This window comes from Phyllostomus discolor, chromosome 4 (genome assembly GCF_004126475.2).
Source record: "Phyllostomus discolor isolate MPI-MPIP mPhyDis1 chromosome 4, mPhyDis1.pri.v3, whole genome shotgun sequence".
Taxonomy (NCBI): Eukaryota; Metazoa; Chordata; class Mammalia; order Chiroptera; family Phyllostomidae; genus Phyllostomus; species Phyllostomus discolor.
The window spans coordinates 174,736,112-174,746,753 of NC_040906.2; positions in this window are offsets into that span (position 1 = coordinate 174,736,112).

Genomic DNA, 10,642 nt, shown 5'->3' on the forward strand with positions numbered 1-10,642 from the left:
CGGGCCAATCGCGAGCTGCTTAGGGTCCCTTGGGGGCGGGGCCGCAGCGGGGAGGGGGCCGAGCGGGGCGGGGAGTTTACGGGAAGCGCAGCCTCCCGGGGGCCTGGCCGGGGGCGGGGAGGTCGCAGGTCCCGGAGGCGCGAAGCGGGCTGCTGCGGTGGTGGGGAAGGCGGTCACGCTCGCGGCAGAGGTCCAGGGCGTGAGGCGGCGGGAGGGGCTGGCGGGCGAGGAGTTTATCTTGCGCTGGCCTCGGGCTCCGGGCTGCGGTTGGTGGCGGCTCCCGAGTTGTCGAGGAGGTTCCTGGGCGGACGCGGAGCCTCCCAGTCGCTCCGAGGACCCGTGCGGGGCCATGTGCGGGTGGTCCCGGGGGGCTCCGGGAAGGCAGGGTCTCCCGGAGAATCACCGGACAGTGGGTCGTAAGGAAGCGCGTCTTTTCAACAATTACCCCTTTTCACCCAAGGCAGGGATTCCGCCGGCGCCCCGTAGCAGTTAAACCGTAAGTCCCTAGGTGCGGAGCTCTGATCCCGGAGCCTGGAGCAGCCTGATCTAACATCGTTGGAGACCCAGAGTTGTGTGGTTGCTTAGGATTCTTCTTAGGCATCCTTTCCCCCTTTACCAAAAAAAAAAAAAAAAAAAAAAAAGCGTGCGCCTCCCCCACCCACTCCCACTTTCAAATTCATTTACCTCATAGAAGTTGTCACATTTTCCATTTAAAGAAGACAGTTTTATGTTGCCAGAGCTTCAAGTAATAAATTTGAACGCTGTTGAAATTAAGGCTTGGATTTGACTACTTCCATGAAAGTAAGAACTTGGTCCAAAAGAGATTGTTTTTAAGACAGTATTATTTTCCAAAATGTGTTCATAATTCCCCGGTTGCTCTGCAAATAGAGAGTTATCAGAGAGGAAAATGTTGACTGACTTCCCATTTCTGACAGCTAGTTTGTAGCGGCTTCATCTCCCCGCCCCCTCCTTGGAAACGTGATTTCAGCTGTTTCTGCTTGTTGTCTTAAAACAGAGGAAACAGCTGGCGCCTTTCAGGAAAGTGCCCACAATATAGTTGTTTTCAGGTGTTAGATTGTTTGAGAAAATATATAAGTAAATAAAAAATATTATAGTTTTTATTTTAGTATTCATTTTAACCATCATTATTTGTTGTATATTTGTTTTGTATGAAATGAGTCATATATCAAAGTTTCTATTGATGGAAAATTATTTTTTGATAAAGCCAACTTCATGGCTTGATTATTTTGATAACTGCTATGAAATTCTATGCCCAGAAGAGTGCAGCATACCCAAGCAGGGTAAGTTTAGAAAGATTGAAAAAGAAAACAATGTTTTTTTTTAAAAAAAAAGATGGAATGATTTTTGTTTCAAAGTTGTGGATAGGTTGAAAAGTTAGGGTTAGGGCATCACTGTGAAATAATACAGTTTTCAACAACAGCCTTAATATTAAGTTATCATGGGTAGATAGATAACAAGTAGATCATGATTAGGGTTAATTACCCTAGAAATCAATCTCTTTCAGAATAATTTATTGTTTCAACTATTATGTTTTAAGAATGGAATTATTTCTTATGGTCAAAAAATATTTAGAAATTTTGATTTACTAAGTATTCTAGGAAAACAATAAGATCTACTTTTAGGTGCAGGTTAAATGGTAGTGAAAGAAGGCTATAAAACTAATTTATTTCTGGCACTCTTTAACTGTGATACCAAACCATTGTGAACATTTAAACCACCACCTGTAGTGTAAACATTCAAAATTTAACATATGGTGTTAAGGATGATTTTATTTTCCTTAAAAACTATAAATTGGATTTCTCTTTATTGTGTTTGAATAGTTTAAAGTGACTGATGTGTTTATTTCTGTTGACCCTTATGAAGATTGCTCTAAACTCCCCGCCCCCCGTGTTTCTTATAAAACAGACTTATTATGAGTAAAGCCTGGCTTTAATACTTTGTTAAACATGAAATTAGCATTGGTGGTTGATTATGGGTTACGTATTAAAGGGTGGCAGTCTGTGTTAGGTAGGATAAGAAATATGTGGGAGCACTTGTATTTTGGATAGAACAAGTTTTAAAAAATCTCTGAAGGTATTTGAAGAGACATACCAACTAAATTAATCATGTAAAACCCTTTAAAATAACTGTGCAAAACCCTGAGTATTCATAGAAATGGAGGAGTACAGAATGGTCAATAAATAAAAATGTGCATTCTGAGGCAAAATCTGACACTTTGCCCTTATTCCAATACCATAAGCATGTCATATCCCACAGTGGGAAAAATGATACTTTGTATCCTGAGACCAAGCAAAAATAAAGCTGATTTTTGTCCCCAAATAATAAACCTTGACTATTACCTGTAAATCCAGACTACCCTGTCATACATGCTTGAAGATTTGTCATGATTTTTGTGAATTCAATGATTGTGATAAAGTTGCTATTTTCTCATTATGAATAGTCTAATGTAAACTTAGCAACCTTAGTAATTTTGTGTGGTTTTTCTGTTTAAATATTTGCTGTGTTTTCTTATTTTACCATCCAGTCCTGAAGTATGACTCCCTTGTACCTTGGCAAGTTTGTTTGCAAACTTAATTTGAACTTTTTCCTTTTGCAATCATTTTTTTATCTCTGTATCTTTCTTTGCCAATTTGTAAATTTTTGAGTTTCAAAATGAAATCTTTAGAATTAAGCAATTTTTAAAACCTAGTTTAGGTTAGAGATATCCCTCATAAGTGTAAAGAAACCCCCGATTTATTTGGCAGCTCTGTTTTTAAAATTACATTTAACAGAGTAGATTTAACTTTTACATTAACATGTCTAAAAATAAATATGATTATAAAGAGGGTTACAGAGGGAAAATGATGACATTTTTATAAAAACTGGTACATGAATAGTTTTAGAAACTTATAAGTTCTCAAAATTAAAGTGTGAAATTATTTCTTAGTATGAAGTTCCTAGAAGGTAGTAGATGGAAATTTATAAAAGAATCCATTTGAAATTTTTTATTTTATAATTTAAAAATAAAAAATAATCTAATAAAAGCAATTAATTTAACATAGATGTAATAATTAACTACTGATATTCTCTACTAAGTTAGATTTCTGTTAAAATCTTCCTATAGCCAATTTTCTAATTGTCTTCAAATTAGATCTAGGTCTAATTAGATCTAATTGTCTTCAAATCTAGGCCTGAATAGATTTTTGCTTTTGTTAAGAAAAAAACCCCCAAATTTAATATGCAAAGAAAAAAAAAGTTTATTGTGAACATTCATCTTGATATTTCAATACTTCAGTGGACAACTCTAAATTGTATATAAAGTTTATTAAGGGGAATTAATGAACATTTTAAAATAAACTATCAATAATAGTTGTGATCATATGAAGGGCTATAGTCATATCTCTGGTTCTCTCCTCCCCTCCCCAATTGTACTTTGGAACTGCCTAAGTAGCATATTACTGTTTTAGCTCTTCAGTCACCTGTGTGTGCATGTGCAAGTGCATGTGTATGTGTGTTGCTGAGGGGAGCTTGGGGGAGAGCGAGTAAGCGGCCAGGTTAAGGAGGTCTCTCTGTCTCTGCATGCTCCTGTTGAAAGATCTGTTTTTGTTTTGAACACTCATTTCATAAATATTGGCTGTTTCCAACATGAAAACAGTGTGTCCCACAAAGTATTTGTGTGTTGGCTCTTTGGAACTTTCAGAGCATTTCTCTCCATAGAAACAAAATTGTAAATGGTGCTTTGGGTTGCAAGTCTGTTCTACTAAGATCTAAGACCCTAGAGAACAATAAAATGGAAAAAAAAATACTGTTCCAATGCTACTAATCAAAGTAGCGTTAAATTAGAAAGTGTTTCATTTATCTCAAATGTTGGAGCCTGAGGACAAATAGATTTATTTGGAAGAAGAGGATATATAATGATTGTTTCAGAAAATTCTAAACCAACTTTCAAGGTCAGGAAGGTTTATGGAAGTTCTGAGGTATGGTTTCCTCTCACTGAATATAGGTTTCTTCTGGTTTCAAGTATATCACTAATCCTACCCTTATGGTGTTTTTGTTTTGTTTTGTTTTTATTTGATTAAAAAGGGGACTGAAAGCAATAAGCACAGAGAGAGGTTTTCCTGAGGTAACTGGGCAAGGGTTTGAATGAGAGTAATTTATTGTGGAGGACGTGCGTGTCCTTGGCTGTGTGACCATGGGTCATGAGTCACCTATCTGCTGAATCTCTCATTCTACATCTGTAACACGGCTGTGGCTCTCAGATTAAATGATATAACTAATGTGTCTGGCACAATAGGCACTCAATAAATATATTGCAATTTCTCCCCTCCCCTGAAAGGGAATTAATGTCAGAAGTCTTGAAATAACAGTTTCTCTGGGATTCTTATAAGGAAGAACCCGAAAAAGGTGGCAGAGAAAACAAACGGATTAGATATTCTTCATGTGGTTTTCACTTTTCAATTTCTGCCCCCTATGTAAATAATATGAACTGAATAGGGATTGGGGGCAACAGCTGCAGGTTTGAGAGGGGCTCTTTCCCTATTCTTTATATAAAATGGACCAAACAATTTACCAACTAACCAACTTTGTAGTAGCTAAAGCCTTGAGAAAATGTGAATGATGGCAAATTTTCAACGTGAAAAGAAGGATATTATTGCCTAGTGCTTGAAGAATCAGGAAACCAAGGATTAGGTACAGAAAAGCTGGGCAGAGATTGCCAATGACAATCTTTATGATCCCTGTATATAAAATATTTGAACTTTAGGACTTGAGGAGAATATACTCTTTCAACTGAGTGGAAACCAAAGGAAAAACTTTCTCTCAATGGCCAAAGACAGATATAAAATTTTTCTTTAGTTTTAAATTTACTGGGTACACTTTTTCAAATCTTTTTCTTTAAAAATATATTTTTTCTCCTTTTCCTGTCCCATAAAAGATCATATGTTTTCTCAGAAAGGCCAAACAAACTCAGAAAAAGAAAAATTATGGTACATTATTCTGCCCAATTGAAAAACTTTTATGAAATAAAGTGAAATGAAACCACATGTGCTTGTTCCTATTTTGGAGAAACTATCCCCAACTATGGCACGACAGCACTTGGCTTCCCAAGTTCATTGCAAAATAAGTGTGCTGTCTGCACTACATGTTCTGTCTTTCACACTGTCCTCCAGGGCACAACTTTGCTTTAGCTCTGGGGCTCTGTAAACGGATAGGAATTCACCTGTGATTCTCTGTCCACTGAACTTGTTTTTCAAGTTGAGGCAGAACATTCTCTTGCAATGTACAGATTCATTTAGGAGCTAAGGTAAAACCAGATCTGTGCTGCCATTAGTACCTGAACAAATATCTACTAAATGTGTGACTAGTGGTCTATTTTCATTTTTATTTTTGGTGTAATTAATTCAGGTCCTGATTATGGGAATGAAGGCGACCTGCTGAAATTAACATAGGAAACAGAGGGGAAGAATTCCAAACCTGTGACCCATGTATCTATTAGAATTAATGGTCTGGAACTGTCAGGGTCTCATGTAGGGTTTCTGCAAATAACTGGGCTTAAAATGTGTTGAGTTGGAGATACTCAATCTGGCTCTTACATTATAAGCACTTTTGAACATCCATTGGCATTATCAGGTTCTCCGGTTTCTCCCAAATATTAAAAATGCATTTTACTATTATGATAATACCATATGTTGAACAGTAACCATCAGGAAATGAAACTATGAAGTGCCAACAATTTTACATTTTTAATATTAAAACTCACATGTATCTTTGTCAAGAAATTAATTGTAATATTCTTAAAAGTAGCCATTATAAAGAATTTAGTTTACTTAAGTAACCCTAGAGTTAATTTCTTTTGTCCAATAGGTATTCGTAAGGTAGAATAAATTACTATAAGAAGAAAGGAAATGTAAATTTGTGAAACTTTTCAGTTAACTAATAGGCTATACTTAATGTACCATTAAGTACATTTTATTAAGCGCTTAAAGATTCATCACTTTCATCTCCTTGAAAAAGTTTTAAATTAACATAACCTGCTGGTGGGGATGTAAAACAGTTATACTTGCTTCAGAAAAGAATCTGGCAGTTTTTTAAAAGGGTAAATATAGAGTTACCTTATGACCCAGTAATTCCAGTCCTAGATTTACACACAAGAGAAATGAAAATATTTGTGTATATGAAGATCTGTATATGACTGTTCACTACACCATTGTTCATAATACATAAGAACATTATTTATAACAGCCAAAGAAGAAAACAACATAAATGTCCATCAACTGATAAAATGTGGCATAGCTATACAGTGGAATATAATTGAGAAAAAAAGGAACAAAGTACTGACACGTTACCACATACATTACATACAACATGGATAAATCTTGATGATACTGTGTTCACTTGAAGATTCCAGTCACACAAAACTACACATGATATGGTTCCAATTATATAAGTGTGTCAAATAGGTAAAACCATAGGGAAATCAAGTATGTTAGTGGTTATTTTAGGCTGGTGTTCTTGGGAAATGGAGGGTCACCACTAAAGGATATAAGGTTTCTTTTGGGGGGTGATGAAATGTTTCAAATTAATTGTGATTATTGCATGGCCCTGTGAATATACTAAAAGCCATTGAATTGTACACTCTAAATGGGTGATTTTTATAGTATATGAATTATGTTTAAATAAAGCTATTGCAAAAAGATTGTTTCCTTTCAAAATTGGTTTATAAGAATCTTTTTCAAAAACCAAAAATACCTTATGCAAACAAGATAAAAATAACAAGGTGAAGTTGATACTACACTAAATGGTATTATTAAATATTTAAATCCATAAAGTAGTAAGCAGAGAGTGTAAAGTCAAGAAACATATTTAAGTTCACAGGGGAAAATGCTGCAATTTCTCAGTTTGAGGAACATTTTTATTGAGTAGTCAGATCAAGGGAATGTTTTACAGTTATGAATTACTTCTATACACTCTTTCCTATTAAATAAAACAGACAAAATATCATTCATATTTTTTGATGTGTGGAAAATTACTATTAAATTAACTGTACCTCACAGCGCTAGTGTGACCAAAATGTTTCCAGAACTTATCTTGCTCAGAGTAGGAATCTTAAACTAAGCAAAATGATGCAGGGGCAAGAGAGCTGGATTAGGAATCAGAAGACTTGTCTTTAAAAAAAAAATTTGATTTGAGAGATAGACAGGAAGTGATGGAAGGACAGAGGGTGGGAGAGAGAGAGAAGAGAGACATACAGAAAGTCTGACAGACAGACATTGACTTGTTCCACTTATTTATGCATTCATTGGTTGATTCTTGTATGTTCCCTGACAGGGGATCAAACCTATAACTTTGGTGTATAGGGATGGTGCTCTAACCCACTGAGCTGTCCAACCAGGGCCAAAAGACCTATTTTAAAAACCAGCTCTGATTTCTCTGGATAATTTAAACACTCAGCCTCACATTCTTCTTTTGTAAAAAAAAAAAATGGTGACTCCTAATTGGAAGGATTGTTGGGAAAATAAAATTAGGTATATGTATATCAGAGAATGATCTACAACTATAAGGTATTATAACAGCTATTTATAATTGATAATATTAATGATTAACATGTATTATTTAATAATAATTCAGCATTTGAAAACCTAGCATCAGAATTTCAACACAATAATCATTGAGAAAACTAAAGGGATAATTTTCTTTGTTTCTTCCTTTAGCTCTTTGTTTCTCAGTCTGTCTGTCTGTCTTTTTTCTCTATTTCTATCTATCTATCTATCTATCATCTACCTATCTATCATCTATTGATCTTCAGAAACTCAAAAAGTTGAAATATTTTGAAAATTTAATACTATTTTATTTTTTAAAGAAATCATGAGTACTTAATAGGACAAATCCAACTTATAGCATAACTTATATCTGACTCTTCTGTATTCATTTCATCCTACCAAAATATAAGCCATTCTCTTACATATCTTTAATAAGTAATAAAAAGAAGGACATCCTGAGGCATTTTTTACATTTCTGCTTTCATACGGTATGCATAGCTCCATTAAGCTTACATTTTCCCCTCCTTGACTAACTTTTACTTTTTTCACTGTTGTAGTTACATCTTATTACAAATGTAACACATTTATTGTAGAAATTTAGGAGATATGGACCAAGAAAAAGAAAAAAAACCCCGAGACTTCCAGTCAGGATGGAGGCATAGGTAAACATGGCTCACCTCCTCACACGACCCCATCAAAATTACAACTAAAATATAGAACCATCACTCAGAACCATCAGACATTGAGTTGAGTGGATGTCTGACAACTATGGAATTAAAGAAAACACATCTATCAAGATGGTAGGAGAGGCAGGCAGAGATATGGAGTGGGCTGGTCCCATAACCACATGTGGTGCATAAAAATTCAGGAGGAATATCCTTGGAGCAAGAGGTCACAGCCCCAAAACAGGACTCCAGCCCAGGGTTCTAGTGCCAGGAAAATTAAGTCCCCATAACTTCTGGCCGTGAAAACCAGCAGGAATTGACTCAGTAGAAGAAACTTCTGGACTCCCAAGCAGTTCCTCTTAAAGAACCTACACACAGACTTAATCAGGCTCATTCCTTCTGAGCTCCAGCACCAGAGTAGCAGCTCAAAAAGCACCAGTGACATTCAGGGAGAAAGTAAAATGTGTGCCATCAAGGTGAGAGCTGGGGGACAGCCGTCTCCCTGACAGAAAGGCAGGCCATTGTCCATTTTTGGAACCCTTCTCCCACAGAGCCACAGAACTGGCAGGTGGGTACCATATCTGAGATTTCATCACCCTGGATAAAATGGTTTGCTCTGCCCTGGAGATCCCCAGAGACTCTGTCCCACCCAACTTATGGGCCCACTCAAACTGCTTTTCTATATGAATGACTGGTCTTGGTTCATGCTTCACAACTTCCTAAATACTCTCAAACAAGCAACAGCCAGGCTCAGTGAGCCCTCAGCCCCCATACCACTTGCTAAGGGGCCACAGGCCCAGCATTAGTAGCAGGCAGCCTAGATTCACAGCTTGGATTCTCCTGGGAATCTCCAAGCCCAGCACAAGTAGAAGCCATCTCAGATTGCTTTATAGCTCAGGCAGGGTCTGCCTGGGAAAACCCAGTTGGGGGCTGACCTTGGCCTGTACCCCCCAGGAAATCCCATAGCCTGTGCACCCAGTGGACAACTACAGGCCTCTTTGGAGCACTGCCACCCTGCCCCTGCACAGGCGATCCTCCAAGGAGGGCAGAGGTTGGTGGTAAGTGATCACAGCCAGTTCCTTGTAGCTGACTGGCTTGGGTAAATCCCTCCCATTGATCTATCAACAGCAATCAAGTCATCAAGTCTTAACTATGAGGGGAGGGTGTACTCAGCCCATGTGAAGGGTGCACCTTGAGTACCCAGCTTCAATGATAGGTGAGGTTGTGCTACTGGACTGTATAGGACACACCTACTACATTAGGCCACGCTACCAAGACAGAGAGTCATGGCAGTTCTATCTAAGACATAGAAACAAATACAAGGAGGCTACCACAATGAGGAGACAAAAAAAAAAGGCCCAAATAAAAGAACAGATAAAAATTCCAGAAAAAGAACTAAACAAAATGGAGATAAGCAACCTATCAGATGCACAGCTCAAAACACTAGTTATAAGGATGCTCAAGGATCTTAGTGAGGACCTCAACAGCATAAAAAGATCCAGTCAGAAATGAAGGATACAGTAGTTAAAATAAAGACCAACTTATAGGGAAACAACAGTAAAGCAGATGAAGCCGTGAATCAAATCAATGAGTTGGGACATAAAGGAAGCAAAAAACAACCGATCAGAATAAGAAATAATCCAAAAAATGAGGATAGTGTAAGTAGCCTCCAGGACAACTTCAAGCATTCCAACTTTTACATTCATAGCTGTGCCAGAAGAAGGGAAAGAGTAAGAAATTGGAAATCTATTTGAAAAAATAATGAAAGGATGCATTCCTAATTTGGTGAAGGAAATAAACACATAAGTCCAGGAAGCACAGACAGTCCCAATTATGATGGAGGCAAAGAGGCCCACTCCAAGACACATCATAATTAAAATACTAAAGGTTAAAGATGAAGAATGAATCTTAAAAGCAGCAACAGAAAAGCAGTTAGTTACCTACATGGGAGTTTCCATAAGGCTGTCAGCTGATTTCTCAAAAGAAACTTTGCAGGCTAGAAGGGATTGACAATAAATATTCAAAGTCATAAAAAGCAGGGATCTATAGCTTAGATTGCTCTACCTAGCAAAGCTATCATTTAGGGTCAAAGGGCAGATAAAGAACTTCCCTGACAAGAAAAAACTAAAGGAGTTCATCATCACCAAACCATTATTATATGAAATTTATAGGGACTTATTTAAGGAAGAGAAGATAAAAATTATGATTAGTAAGAAGGCAATAAATACATATCTATCAACAATTGAATCTAAAAAACAAACTAAGCAAACAAGAACAGAAACAGAATCATGGATACAGAGAGCATTTTGATGGTTGTCTGACAGGGGGCGGTTTGGGAGAATGGGTGAAGAGGTTCAGGGGATTAAGTACAAATAGATACTTACAGAATAGCTATGGGGATGTAAAATACAGTATAGGAAATGGAGTAGCCAAAGAACT